This window comes from Acanthochromis polyacanthus, chromosome 1 (genome assembly GCF_021347895.1).
Source record: "Acanthochromis polyacanthus isolate Apoly-LR-REF ecotype Palm Island chromosome 1, KAUST_Apoly_ChrSc, whole genome shotgun sequence".
NCBI lineage: Eukaryota > Metazoa > Chordata > Actinopteri > Pomacentridae > Acanthochromis > Acanthochromis polyacanthus.
The window spans coordinates 12,687,235-12,703,261 of NC_067113.1; the positions used below are offsets into that span (position 1 = coordinate 12,687,235).

The following is a 16,027-nucleotide window of genomic DNA, read 5'->3' on the forward strand; positions in this document are numbered from 1 at the left end:
ATACATGCATGAAAGTCATTGTATTCATGACTTTTCTGAAGAACTGATCGACATTATGATGCACGTAACAGCTTTGTTTACATTTTCGCTAGAGTTCCGACTTACAGCAAAAGTCGACTGATATTGATCCGTCGGAACGGAACTCAAACGTAAGTCAAGGACCCCCTGTAAATGAAACATAAACATTTTTGTTGTTTGAGTAATTACTCCATTAAGGAGACGGAGCCTTGGAGGAATTATGTGATGATCGCCATTGGTGCGCCTGGATTTTCAACTTTTTGAAGGTCCCTGAGCTATTTATGTGCCATACAGTGGGAAAATCTAACTATATCCAGACGATAAATCATCAAAATCACTTTTTTCTATGTGTTTCATTTTTAATTCTATAAATTTGACATTGTAAACACATATGTCTATTCATCGATTCACCTGTCAATCAAAATTTATTTGACTTGATAATCTTTACTTATTATGGGAATGGGAATAATCTCAATTAATTAATTACAAAGCCTGTAATCATTTGAATTTCTTTTTTAATCGTGTACCACCACCAATAGAAACATGCTTTTACTGATATATATATATATATATATATATATATATGTCAGGGTAGAGACTGCGATTTGGTAGAGTTGGAGTTTCTACCAGTAGAGACTGCGATCGCAATCTCTACCAGTAGAAACTCCAATCCTACCAGTAGAGATTTGTCAGGGCTAAGGTTAGACTTTTAAGGTTAGGGTCAGGGGTCAGGGCAGGGGTCAGATTTAAAGGTCAGGGTTAGTTCAGGTTAGGGTCAGGGCAGGGGTCAGATTTAAAGTTCCATCTCTACTGGTAGGATTGGAGTTTCTACTGGTAGAGACTCCAATCGCAAACTCTACTGGTAGAAACTCCAACTCTACCAAATCGCAGTCTCTACCCTGACATATATATATCTATATATACACACACACACACACATATATATATATATATATATATATATATATATATATATATATATATATATATATATATATATATAAGCTGCAAGGTGGGGCCTCCACGGATTGGACCTGTTGTCAAGCACATCCCACAGTTGCTTGATAGGATTGAGATCTGGGGAATTTGGAGGCCAAGGCAACACCTCAAATTTGTTGTTGTGCTCCTCAAACCATTCCTGCACAAGTTTTGCTTTGTGGCACAATCCATTATCCTGCTGAAAGAGGCCCGCTGTATGGCAAATATGGAGCCACAGCTGAGACACAGTTAGCGTAGCTTAGCATAGATTGCAAGCAGTTGGTGACAGCCATCCAAATGTCAAAAAATTCAACCACCAGAGATAAAGCTGATCCAATAACGCTTTATGTTTAAAAATGACAAGACAGATATTTCTTGGTAGGGTGCAGAGACTGTCTGACTATTTCTCTCTTGTCTTTATGCTACAACTGTTGGCCCTAATATATTATTTACCGTATAGACATAAAAGTGGTATCAGTGCACTCACCTTTGAAAAGACAGAAAAAAGGGGATACATGTTCTTCCCAAAATGTAAAATTTAAAACCCTGTCCACTATTCAGAAACCCATGAACACAATTTACTACGAGTCCACAGCATTAAATTGTCTCTAAATGTCAAATAACATTTGCTCTTTAACCAAGAAATTCCTAACAAGACTCAAACTATCTCTGAGTTGTGTATTTACTTTGGAGCATGACCTTTAAGCTGTGGCAATACACCAGCTGACTCAACCCTTGGACAGCAGAGCTGCAGGAGCTGCTGTTTGTTTAAGGGCGACCTGTCACACAAGCTAATATCTATGCAACTCAACCAGTAGACTGAAGCTGAATTCCACTTCAAGACATTGTTAATTTGGCTCAACTCAAGGTACCTACATATTTTACATCTTTTAGGTAAATTTTAACTAGTCTGAATGATGGAGATATGTTTAACTAATTTCATGAAAGTAACTACAGATATCTTGAATTAGAGTTTTGACTCAACACAATGGTTTTGCAGATATGTGTAATTATGTCAGAAGCTGCGACAAGTAGGAGGAATAGACGGCTTATTTTTCCCGCCATGTCAGAGCAGCATGAGGTCAAAGTTCTAGTAATTTCCAAACACAAGTCTTAAATGAATGAAGCTCTTGTTTTATACAAGCACCTTGCTGATAAGCTTTTCCTTGTTCATGGCAATCAATCTACCGATTTCATCCACCAACCACTATTACTTCTGCTTCTGCTGCTTTCCTGGATCAATATCTAATGGGAAGCTTTACATATGCAGCATCATGCACAACAATTGGGACTGGTTATAATGACATTTAAGATATCTGTAACCAAAACTGCATTACAGATATCTCTGTGGTTTTGACTTGTCAGAATGTGTCAGATGTTGATGTTTGTAATTTTAATTCCAGATACTCAAACTCATTTTTAAATGTTCAAACAGGCTTCCATAAGTGTAAAGTTTATAGAACTGTCCCACTTCATGCTTCAATAGATGCAGTTTGTGATGCATGTTGACAGTTTCAAAACGCATGAATGACTCCCAAGATCTGTCCACAACAGTGGCGTGTTCAGCCATGTTCTTACCAGAGGATACCCATGTACCCAGTTCACCATCATGACACCAGCATTGTACAACCAGCTTCGTGCCAAAGCTGGCTTTGTCACACAACATCTTTGGTATGTTGAAGTCAAGATGGCATGATTGTTTTCTTCAAGGCCTCAGAGGCGAGACCAAATGGTGCGCCTTCTGTCGCTGTTGTTTCTGCCTTTTTGCACAACTGCGGTGTAAGTGCAGGCAACATTTATGATGTAAGCCAGATGCTTGTGACCCTGAGGCTTTACCGCGGCCAGGCTCCGGGACAGAAGAAGAGGGTTGTGTTGAAGATGAGGGGCCAACCTGCACCTGCCTGTCACTTTGCCTCAGATCTTTTAAATTAGGTTTATTACAACCTTTTCTTTTAAGTGACACGAGCAGCCTGCTCCACTCCCTTTGTACCATTTGGGGCTTTTTCGGTTCACTTTTTCTTTTTATGAGATATTAAAATCCACCAAAACTACATGCAGAATAAGTACAATACATTCTGCAAGAACTGACAATTTAGGCATCATGTTGAAGACCCAAGTTCTCACCTTTTTAAAAAAAAAAAGAATTTATTTTCTACTTATAATGGTCAGCAATGAAAATCAAGGTTGCATACGGCAGAATAACTTATCATTTGAGCCCAAGTTCAAACATACACACTGTTACCTAAATTGTTAGCAATGGGTCTCAGTTTTTTGTTTCCTATTCATGTCCTCCTATTTCGTGGCTCATGTTTGTTTTTTTCCTGGCCTAACTTCTCAATAATGAATCTTCTGGGGAGTGTGGGAGAAACAAACTGATAGGTATTAATTCAGGACAAATGTGATGTTTGCAAAAGTGACTTTTACTTCTTAAGGCATAATTACCGTCATCCAGACTTGGCAGTGTGTGCGCCTCATTTATGAAAGGAGTCGTCACTCTCAAATGAAGTTTACAGTCTCCTCATCTGACCTTTAGAGTTAAATAAGAAAAAAAGACAATTGAAATGTCAAGTACTCTATGTTTTAATCCCTGGGGATATTAGTACTGTGAAATAATATTTCTTGTTTATCAATCCAAAATGTCAAAATGCAAGTTGCTTATATTTATAGCCTCGCCTCTGTCATTATTTGCCATCAGTCAAGGAATTATTCACTACAGTTTGGCAGGAGCCTGCAATAGCACAGACATGAGGAGAATACATTGAAACTATTGACTGCTTTGCCATTAGCAGATTTAATTACATTTGTATCCGCGACTGGTTTATGGGCTTTGAATAGGGCTGATGAATTTTACTGAATATGTTTTGTCTTCACTATCTCATGCACAATTTATTTGGGAATCTATTGCATAAACATATTTTCTTGAAAGCATAGCACTCTATGCATAATGTTTATGTATTTAATGTTTGATGTACTGCACAGTATAACAGTGCTTTCTCATGTGGAATCCATCAAGTGTTAACATGATGCAGAAAGAAGAATTAATTATTAAAATGGGCTTAAAAGAATAAATTCACTTACAATTACGAGCACCAATAAACATAATTTCATATATGCTAGCGGCTCTGTGAGGCTAAGCTGCTATGATTCAGCTGAATGCTAATGTCACAGTGCTACCATGTTCACAGTGATAGTGGTAATATGCTGCAGATTAGCAACAACAGACATGTTTTTGCTAATTACCCATGTTCTGAGTGGCTATATATTGTACATATTCAGAAGGGTTGTGGGTTCAAACCTGCTGGTCGACTTGGTCCTTTCTATGTCCTATCTGTGCCTGTGTGGATTTTCTCTAGGTGCTAAAGCCTCATCTCACAGTTCAACATGCAAGACATGCATGCTAGAGTGCCTATATAATGAGAGTGGCGACATGACGGGTCCAAAAAATTTTGGTCACGTGATCTATAGGAGCCATTTTGTTTCCTATTCATGAATGCCGGTTATGCCTGTTAACGTTGTTTACAACGCAGAGAGTAATTCTAGGACTTTTTTGGCTTCATAAATACCTGAAAAATGACGGGCTGTTGTGCCTTTGGGTGCACAAATCGATCGGAGAAGGGATTACACATGTTTAGATTTCCCAGGAGTAGTGAAAGAATGAAACTGGGAAAATAAAGTCCGGAGAGTGGGATGGAAACCGACTTCATCATGATTTTTGTGCCAGGTTAGTCCCATGTATGTACTTTCATGTTATGATGTATGGGTGAATGACAGATAGAAAAGTTTGATTTGATTTTAGGCAGTTGTGTTTATTTTGACTTTGACCATTTTCATGCATGGAGATGCATGAAATACGGACCGCTGAAGTTTAACGGGGTAACCCGTTAAACTTCAGCGGCCCATCTGAGCTTCGACAACAGCCTCCCTGTTCATTCACATGATTTCCAATTCAACAAACAGCTGACAGTTTTCTGTTTCCTATTTTCTGTTTTCCGTCCAACCTGCAGTCACTTATCAGCCTCATATGACCCGAACAGGCTCCGTGTTGTTCACCTGTTTCTGGGCTGTTAGCCGCTGTTAGCATGAGGATGCTGTTAGCCATATGCTTACAGGTGCAGCACCGTACAGGCGGACGGGAAAACGTATTTTACTAAATTGACCGAAGCTGCAAGCTCGATGATAGAAACATTATACACCCATGGAAAGCTTAGATTCTCATGAATCCGCCGGTATAAACCACTTTCAGATGTGATTACCACAGCGGGTAATATAAACACATTTGTCCAACAAACAGCAAATAATGTAAACAGCACAACTCACCTTTGAAGGCTCAAAACTAGTCACAGATGAAAATATTCCACAAAACGGCCATAATCCAACCTTGGACATCCAGACAAAACAAGCCAGTAAATTATTTTGTCCAAAACATGTCTTGAAATCAGTAAACAATCCATAATTTTCGTGAATGTGCACCTCACGCTGCGCGTCCCATATTGAGTGAATGGAAACAAAATGGCTTCAAATCCCCAGTTGTCGCCACTCTCATTATATAGACACTCTAATGCATGCTGTTCAAATGCTGTTTGGGAAAATTGTCGAAAGGTAACTTGAAACTGTTGTGCTTAATGTATATATTAGCATGGGTGTAACGGACGCGGGGTACGCGTGGAACATGTCCCCCGCACTTTCCACATCTGTCCCCTCTAGTGTTGTGACGTTCACGAACGAACTGGTTCTTTTGAACGGCTCGTTAACATGAACGATGGGATCCGAGTCGCAACTGGGAACCGTTCTTTTTTTCCCCAGTTACATGGGGAGGAGCGCAGCCCAGCTGCATGGTGCTTATTAGATATGCAAATAGCGTCACGCCAGGTTGTGCATGCTGCCTTCACGTGAGTGCGCCAGTAAAAAAAAATAAAACAACAACAACAACACAGAAACACGTGAATGCCCCCTGCCTTGGAGAGCAGCAGCAGCAGCAAGCGGTCTAAATGAGGAGGAGGAGAGTCAGTCCGTCCTTGTTGACAAAATGAGCCAATTAAGGAAATGAAGCAGCATTTGGATTCACTTTTCTCTTGTGGTAGACAGTAAGGGTAAATGCAGTATTTGTCAAAAAATATTTCTAAGTCAGGCTCCACAAATAATTTGTACAGACATCTAAAAACTCAACATTCAACAGCATGGGCGTAACAGACGCGGGGTACGCGTGGGACATGTCCCCCGCACTTTCCACATCTGTCCCCTCTGTCCCCTGCACTTTTTTCAGCCGTTACAACAGCTAAACCCGTTATTAGCATCCAGTAACGTGTTTTCCCGAGCCGTCTTTGAATGCACCATGAGCGCATGCTAACGCAGGTGTTCCACAGGAGACGTGCTGCTGTGCTGAGCAGTGCTGAACGTGCGTCTGGAGTAATGTTTAGCAAACCAGCCAGAGCTAGCAAGAAGCAAAAAACTTTACACATTTTTTTCCAAACAAACCGTGTAAGTTGTGTTACCTTGTTGGATGCAAACAATGTTAGACTTGTTAGCTAAATGATGACAAGGTAAAACGTGGCAATATATCAATATGTTAAGCTAGTTAACAATAATTTAAATGTGGTTGCCTCTGTTACATTACTTGCTAATTAGTTTATTCTTGGAATAAACCCAGTCCTCTTTCATTTCTGGGCAGAAGATGTGCTCACAATTGCTCTCCATGTATTTAAGTCTTTTGGTCCCAAAAGAGGAGAGTCAGGGAGGAGAAAAAAGAATAGGCTATCTATGGTATAAAAGCGGTTAAATTTACAACTATTTTTACTGTGTTTCTTTCAAATTCTATCTCAGAATTTTGATTTTCAGATTTTTTAATGATTATTTCCATAACAAAGAGCAGAGTCAGGCAGGAGATGGACCAGAGGCGGCGGCCAGCAGTAATGTTGACCATGCAGGGTCTGCAGAGGTGAAAAAAATCTATAAGTGGCTGAGAAAAAAATATGTATCTATGGGTTAAAGTGATTTTGAGGTTAAATTCTACTGCAATTTTTACTCTTCCTAATGCTATTTCAGAATTTTTCTTACCACATTTTTTATGTTTATTGCCATAACAGAAAGAGCAGAGTCAGGGAGGAGATGGATCAGAGGCCAGCAGCAGGGACAAGGATGTAGGGTCTTTACAGGTAAGGAGAGATTATAACTTCCTGAAAATAAGATATCTATTGCAGGGAGAAACCAGGCAGTACTGATCATTTCATGTTCAGTGTTTGGCACCTTTGGCTACTCGTCCAGTAGATGTTCAAGGGACATTGTTGTCAACTCAACTAGAGTTTGGCCAGTAAAACTTTAGATTTTATAGTTTAAAGTTTTATACTTTATAGTTTAAAGAACTAGCCTAGTTGGTCCCCTGGTATTGTACTGTGGCTGTTAGGGATTATGTGGTTCTTTAGCCACTAAGGATGGTGCAATTAAATGTAAGAGAATGATAAATCGCTCTGAAAAATTTGTCCCCCTCACTTCTGAGATGGTGGTTACCCCCATGTATATTAGTGCAGCCCTTGTTGTAGACACCACCCTTTTTATACAGGTTTAATACATCCATTGACAGGTTGTAGAGGATGGTGCATTTATATGCTGGGTGAATGTGTGTTTTTGTCTTGTTTGTGGGTCATGGGGAACGTTTGACACTTAGTGTGGTATGTACGTTTGCATAACAGTAGCACATAATGTAAAGATTTTAAAAATCCTTATACAGAGAGAAAGGTTCATGTGAAATGCAGGAAGTCACAGAGCAGTGTGACTAAACAAGTGAACTGTCAGAGTACTGGTAATTGATAAAAATTGTTTATGTAAACTCCACATCTGTCACACTGTCTGCTTGGAAGATGCCATACAAGGTCACAAGATGAGCGGACTGGAGGTTTTATGAAGTCTGCATGCAGACATCTCTTATCAGGAAATACAGAATGTGGCCATTCAGAAGCTGAGGGCTTTGTGATGCACATGGGGCAGATTGAGAACTGTATTTGATATAAAAACCTTTTATCGTTTGCTCTCAAGATCAACTTGGTTGGTTGTACTCTGTGCAGTTCACAATAAACCTGCAACTGTGTTGACGATTGCTGTCTCTGCTCAGGTTCTTCTCAAGTGCATTAGTGCAATTCAGTGGATGTGGTTGTCAGAAAATACTTCACGTCAGAGAAGACTATCTAGACCACATTCCATGACAATCTATCTACTACTTCAAGAGATTTTCCACTCAAAGCCACAAATGTCATCCTCTTGGTAATGCTAGGCGAACAATCAGGGAATTACAGAAGCCTGTAGGTGTCATCCTCTGGAAAGCATGAATGTCTGCACTAAATGTCAAGGCAATCAAAAGTCACTCGAGTAGTCAACTGCCATTGGCATCCCATTAGAGCCACACTGGTAGAATGGGTTGAAAAAATATGAGAAAGAAACCAGGTCTATTGAGGAAGCACAGGCAAAACTGTGAGAGAAAAACAGCCAAAAGAAAAATGTTTCGTGATAGCACAGAGGCCATGAGCTTATTTATATACTGTGTGTTACCATGACAGGTACTTCAGAGAACACCAACACAGCGAAAACACTACAGGCTCCAACAGACACATCAGTACATGTGTCATAATGATCAAAACATAGACATTCCATTGCCAAAAAATGTACCCAGTGGTAAATAAGAGAAAATGTTACTTGTCTTTTTTTATATACAAAATTCTTTGTGTATTGCAAAATTGTGTGAGTGACTAACAAAATGTCACTGCTTTTCTGTGATTTTAACTCCTGGACCATTTATGTCCGGAAAAAAGCAAAAGGACGGATAGACATCCCTATATTAAAAGTGATTATTTAGTTTCCCCCCATCTTTAATGATTTTTTTAAAATAAAGGAGCCTTGTAAAGTTGAAGTTAATGTAATTAAAGCTGCTTTACATTAGAAAAGCAGAGAGGACGGCAATGCGTCATACTGAGAGCGGATATATGTCATGCTAGCATATAATGGGAGTGTAATGAATTTCGGAGTAATAAAAACAGTAAGCAACTAAAGATATTTTAAGTGACGCTTTATTTCCTTCCCAGCATGGTTGCCATAGAAGCCAGAACTGTGTGTGTTCCTCTTTGGTCTGCGATTCTGTCTTTACTGCTTCTATTTTGGTCTCCCTCTCAGTCCAAAGTGTCAGGCAGCACAGGAGGGGAGTGGCAAGCCAGTCTTTCACCACAGGGAGGCAAACGGAGAATTGGCTTGTCTCGCCAGAACCCCATAGAGACGTTAGCCCCACAGGTACATGCTAATGAGGACAGCAGAATCAATATTCCTGCCATCCTCCCCACTGCGACACACCCACACACACACACACACACACATACACACACGTATACATCTGGATTTCTGTACTTGTGAACCCTTCATTCCCTCCTCTTAGTCCCCATTTTCATAACTGAAAGGTGAAATTGAAATAGAGCTTCAGATACAGTACTTGGATTCTAAATTTTTGACATATGTGAAGAGGTCAATCATTTTAATGGAATAATCTGACATTTTAGCTTTTCAGTTACTTCCTATATTGTGTTTCCAAGAAATATAATACTACATTTTAGCTTAGCACAAAGCCTGGAAACATGGGGAAACTATGAGCCAATCAGCGCTCTATAACTCAGAAATTGCATCGCTTACAAGATTACTGTAAAACCACGATTCCTGTTTGTTTCTTGTCGTTTAATGAGATATACATTTATTTGTGAGCTTTTCTATTTTACATGTCCACAGCATCTATCATTTCCACACTTACCAATCACTATCTATGTAAGCTAGAATGCAACACATTCTGGTAGCGCCACATTGTACATTATAGGCCATGTTGACTGTTCCTCATTGCATAAAATGAAGGTCTAGGCTTACTTTATGCAAACTGACATTTCTACAAATTCTTGATAAAGTTTTTAATTAACCGTTGTGAACTTAAAATGAAGGCTCAGTGGTTAGCACAGTGGCCTCACAACTCGAAGATCCCGGGCTTTGTCCCGGCCTGGGCCTGGGATCTTTCTGAATGGAGTTTGTATGTTCTCCCTGTGGATTCATGGGTTTTCTGTGGGTTCTCCAGCTTCCTTCCACAGACTTAAACATGCTAAGGTTAATTGCTAATTTTAGATTGTCCGTCGGTGTGAATGTGATTGTGCTTGTTTGCGATAGACTGGCGACCTGTCCAGGGTGTAAATATAATGAATGGAAAGAATTTAAAATGAAGACCGGTTCAGCAGCACATTTCAAAAACACATTTTGGGTGAACTACATTTTTAATATTATTGAAAAGTGTACATATAGTTTCTGAATAAGCCACTATTGGTCCCATATGAAATCCAGGAGCAGACAGCCTACAAGCTAAACGTTCGTTCAATCAGGTGCTATAGCGTGGCTTTGTTGAATCATCTGCATAGATGACCACTCTTCAAGTTGTGTCCAAAACACCATTGTGGAAATGTACCTTTGGCTAGCTGTTTGTACTTACTTCTATTCTTTATGCTAAGCTAACTGTCTCAGCAAGCTTAATGTTTAACAGATAAATTTCAGAGTAGCATAAATAGTCTCATCCAACCCTTGGCAAAATGGTCTTCCTAAGAAAATGAACTTCTTCCAAATATAGCATGAAGAGGATGTAAGTTTTGAGTCCTAACATCCAATCTACACTCTAGTCTGATACTGTCAGTGGATACATTGCTTTCATCGTACAGTATGGGTTGTTTTTATTTTCTCTGTGTGTAATTGCTTAGTCTTGGTATAAGTTTTGAATTCGATAAAGTCCTTGCTGTTTGATTTATAGCTCTCTTCCTCTCTTCATTCCTGAGTGGGAAATTGCAAAAATTCCAATATAATAAATACTACAATTGGCTGTTCTGAATTGAGTTGCATGCTGACAGAAAGCAAAGCAAACATTCCCGAAATTCACACATATTTGATTGCAACAAACAGCCAGTACATATATGAACTGTAGAGATGTTACTAGTGACATGCATTCTGTGTGGGAGAGTTCTGGTGTTCTTTCTTTCTTTTCTCCTGCATATAGGATTACATTTGTGTCATGATAACTGAACATATGTAATCTCCCAAGAAGAAAAAAAATCTCACAAAATAAACTAAAAGCAAAAGAATAGCTGATTTTTTTTTATTTTGCTTCATAAAATATGCAGAACTGCTACATTTGAGCACAATACTGAAATGTTTCTTGTCATATAATAATTGCTATTGACCAAGGCCAATATATGGATGATAAGGATGCCTGACTCCTCATAATTGCCTCAGAAAAACAGCAATATGTCTTACCTTGTTTTGCGATTGCCAGTTTTGAGAGACAGAAGTTTATGGAAGGAAATCATTTTCGCCGTACCACTGGTTGTATTTGTAGCCTACTGATCTGTCCCTCCAAAACATATTAGTAAAATAGTAAAGAGTGCTGTGAGAGCTTTATGTCTGAATTTAAAAATTAAGCAGCAAAGCAGGTGAGAAAATCCATGCCTGATTGTGTCCACTTGTGTCTTTTTATTGATTTAAAATGCATCTGGAATTCATCTATATTCTGTCTGAACACATCTTTGAAGATACTTTTTTTATCATTTACTGTTACACATAAAAATTACCTTACCTTCCTGAGCTTTCTCTTATCCTAAATGTAATCTACACTCAAAATCTAAATCTATACCCATCATAACCACGTATAAATGTGACAAGCTACACTGAAGATCAGAGTTATACTTTCAGTGTTTGTGAGTCCTCCGTGTGAACTCCTGTGGACTTGTATAGAAGTAGTGTAAATGTCAGTGTTGCTACTTTAAATTTCAAATTGTCCACAAGTCTGTAAGAGACTGCTAAGATCCATGTGATGAAATTTTGTAATCTCCTCAAAAACACAAGAATATACATGGAGTCCTCTGTGGATGTCCATGTGCAGCCCAAACATTACGTTTAGGTTGCCTCAGGGTTACTGTGGCAGTAGTGAGCACGGACCATACAGAGGCTCTACTGCACATGTATGAAAAAAGATCCTTGAAGTGGACTTGTGGGAACTAGAAAGGTAATATGATAACAACAACTGTGTGTTCATAGTGTCCACAGCTGTCTGTGTGTGTCCATAAGAGAGTCTAATTAAGGCTTAAGTGGGCAGTGCAAGGCAGTCTAAAGTACTTTGTAGAAACAGAAACAGTCATATTGAAAACACAATCAGGAGGACCAAAAGTAAGTATATCATCAGGAGATCAACGCATCAAACATTGTCTACCGAGCAAATGAAATGAGCAACTTCATCAATGGAACCTCCATCCATTCTCTATACACCGCTTTATCCTCACTAGGGTCGGGGGGGGGGTGCTGGAGTCTATCCCAGCTGACTCGAGCGAAGGCAGGGGACACCCTGGACAGGTCACCAGTCTGTCACAGGGCTACATATACAGACGAACAATCACACTCACATTCACACCTACGGGCAATTTAGAGTAATCAATTAACCTCAGCATATTTTTGGACTGTGGGAGGAAGCCGGAGTACCCGGAGAAAACCCATGGATGCAAGCAGAGATGTAGCACCATTACCTAGTGGAAAAAGGAAGAAGTCCTACAAATTGATGAATCACAGGCAGAAATTAGCAGCAGTAACAGTCCATGCACGGGGCGCAATGGGGAAGATGAATATATCATAATGTATCAAACCAATAGTGAAATCTGAGGGTGTTTTGCTGCTCGGACACCTTAACTTCACCCTGACAAAGGAGCATTTAATTTCTCAGTGACATGCTCCAGCCTCTGGCTTACATCTTTGTGGAGAAGGGTTCATGCTGCAGGTTAAGAAACCCAAACATACCTCAAAGACCAAAGAAGACCAAACAGTTCTGACTGTCACAGACTTTCTTTCACAACCTGATCTCAGTTCCCTGGTCATTTAGAGGCATTTGAAGACTGAGAAAGACAAACATTCATAGGCGTTTCTAGCCCATTTTTGGGGGTGCTTCAGCACCCCCAAATTGAATCCCAGCACCGCTAAAATTTAAAAGATTTTTATTTTTATTTTTTGTATCGCATGTCCTTTTTTTTTAACAAACCAGAAAAGTGTAAAAAAAAAAAAGCATACAGTACTTGGTTGATACGTAATGTTTTAACAACAAAAATACAGCACCCCCCTCCCCCCATCTTGCCTCAAAATGGTTTGATCCTGCTCAACTTTCTCCAACAGTATCGGGCTCTATGGCTCTGAGCGGCTACTTGCAGAGCTAAGCGCTGCCCCACAGAAGGTAATGTGCCGTAGTGGTGTGAGTACCTGGTTTGAACTTCTACCACTCAATACCAACACATTATTATCATTACCAGTCCTCATTTTTGCTGCATTTAATCAAAGGTTACTGTTGTGTTACGTTGTTAGGTAGGAGTTAGCTTACGTTTTTTCTAGCTAGCAAACGTTACAGGTGGTCAGTGTCTGTTTGAATTGGACTAAGAGAAGCTAGCTGTTGTGTCAGTGCGTGAATTAATATTAAAGCCAAGGTGCTACTGACTAGCTAACTGCCTGGATGCACATTAACATTATAACTCCTATTGTGTGTGTGTGCAGACAGACAGCCTCATCATGGACATAAGATTGTTTTTTCGAAGAAAAGAGCCAGGTTCAGGTAAGAGTGTAAGATCAAATGGTCTATCTATCAAGAGTAATGTTGTAAGTTGGATCAATGTATCAGTGTTTATATCTGTTATCAGATATAAAACACATTGTCTGGTTATTTGCCTAGATTGCCATTACAAACAGAGAGAGAGGACGTTATTTATTTGTATTCTTATTGGTATTTTTTCATATTTATATAATTTTTCCTCTAGCTGAATACAATCTATTTGTGTATGATTGTCAGTCCAAAGAGGGAGAGACGAAAAAGGGGAAGGAGAGGAGAGAGTGCAAAGTCAGGAAGAACCAGGTAAGAAAACAAACAGAGAATAGTGGCTCGTAAAACAGTAACTGTTAAGATGACAAAGAAAAACATCCTTTCACAATATAACTTTACATATATGTCATGGAGGTTATGTGTTCTCCCCACAGTAAATGCTTTTCAGAAGCACACTTAACAGATATCAGTGGACTTCATTCTAAACAGAACATCATTACATTTTCCTAATTATCTATTTGTTTTTCTATTTGTTTAATTTCACTATAAAAGGAAGAGAACAAGGAGAGACTCTGGGAGATGAGAGTGTGCAGACCAGGGAAAGAAATGCTGTGCATCACATTTCAAATAAAAGTCAAAAAATAAGTCCTAGGTCCATTTTTGTTTTTGTTTTTTGGTGCTTGGTATAGGGGGCTGGTTTACTCCAGAAACATACATGCTGTTTATGTGTATGTTGAGGAGCTGCTGTATCTAAATGAGTCGTCTTTTCCCAGAAATTAGGACTACGATATGTTTCTTTTAAGATTCCAGTGCATTCCTCCTTTGCGGTGATTCAGCATTTAAATATCCTTTATCAGATTGGATGGTTTAGTCACAGACCTTTTCAAAAAGTGTTATGCTTTTCTTTCACAAATGTGGGAGTGAAACTGCATTAAAACGTACAAAACAATGAAGAAATTTATCTTGCCTGGCTGGGCACCCCTGGGTGCTCAGCACCCCTAAACCTCTGATCCTAGAATCGCCCCTGCAAACATTTCTGACTCGACAGGAAGCCTTTTGGAACAATGTAACATCATGCTGTGAATTATCAGCTTTGAACAACCAGGGGGAGTCCATAGAGCTCGAGTGCTGCTTTCAGTAAAGCAAAAGGGCATACAAAGAATAAAAAGAATAAAATTCTGAAATTCATGTACTTTTTAAATTTTTTGAAATTTTTTTTACAGACAATCAACTTTTCATATAAATTACTTAATCTAGTCTTATCATTGGTATTGAAATATGTTGTGGTCTCAGACTTTTGGACTCCTCTGTGTAAAACTGTAAACTCATGAAAGATAAAGCTGGAAAGTGGCTTATTTCAGTTGTAATGCATTCTGAAGTCTGCAAAATCTTTGTGGAATCGTCTGCAGTAGACCTTAAAGCTTAGCTCATTCGTTCCTCTCCTCATTTAAAAATTCAATAGTACAAGACCATTGTACTTGCTTTTAGCCATTTCCGTCTTCGTATGTGTCACTGTTTATAACTGTATGAACTGTTTCTGTTGGTCTTTTTTCTTTTTTTCTGTCTTTATGTCCCCACTGTTTTGTATTTACCTTTTATACTGCCTCTTGGACAGGTTGTAATTGGAAATGAGAAATAGTCCTCAATTGACCTACCTGGTTTTTTAAAACTTAAAACAAACAAGCAGCAACAAACAACACTGATAAGCAGAATATTACCCAGTGACCTGGTTATAAGCTGGGTTTGGATGAGACACTTAGGCAGCTTGTCTGTTCAGAATCTGGCTGTGCTTTTATTTATCAGCTCCACCAGAACACAGAACAGACGTCACATGACACAAGAGAAGGCTAAAAAAAATCCTAATGTGTTTGTCTAACTGTCATGAGACATCATAGATGTGAGCTGGACGCCATCCACTACGATACATATCAGACAAAACAATCAGCTGGTCTCATTTTTGGATCTGACTCATGACATCTTCCAGACGGATACTGTGAGGTGGGACAGCCCTTTTAAGGGTAAAAACTACTCGAAAAATTGAGTCAGTGAATAAAAATGCTAAAATAGGAATGATTTTTTCATTAATATTTAATACGTTGAGTTAAAATAGCTATAAAGTACAAGCATTTGTAATTGCAGTGATAGTTCATATTTTATATTCATTGGGTTACTTGTAAAAAAAGAAGCAACATAGAAAATAAAATATAAAACAGGGCAAAGTAGAAGCAAGAGAGAAAACAATCTAGCTATGATGTTTTCTTTTTAATCAACCAAGAGTATTTTAACTTGTTGAGCTTTTAGTCAGTGACTTCAATGCATTTAATAACTACTGTTTTGTTTTGTTCAGAAGCTGTGTAGGCATGAATTAGAAAAACAAATGTATGGATGCAATTAAAGCACAGGTATGGG

The 16,027-nt window shown here is 38.9% G+C and overlaps 1 protein-coding gene and 1 long non-coding RNA gene across 4 annotated transcripts in view; both read left to right on the forward strand.

Moving 5' to 3' along the window:
* Positions 1–16,027, forward strand: part of LOC110955846 (alcohol dehydrogenase 1-like) — a 322,968-nt gene that overhangs the window by 211,059 nt on the left and 95,882 nt on the right. The gene's annotated exons all lie outside the window — the stretch shown is intronic.
* On the forward strand, positions 1,772–14,264 carry LOC127531865 (uncharacterized). Of its 2 annotated transcripts, XR_007939121.1 has the most exons (5): positions 1,772–1,864; positions 13,204–13,261; positions 13,576–13,633; positions 13,836–13,930; positions 14,171–14,264. It is a non-coding gene; the product is annotated as an uncharacterized LOC127531865 (long non-coding RNA). The 2 variants fall into 2 exon arrangements; XR_007939119.1 differs by having other exon boundaries at positions 13,836–14,264.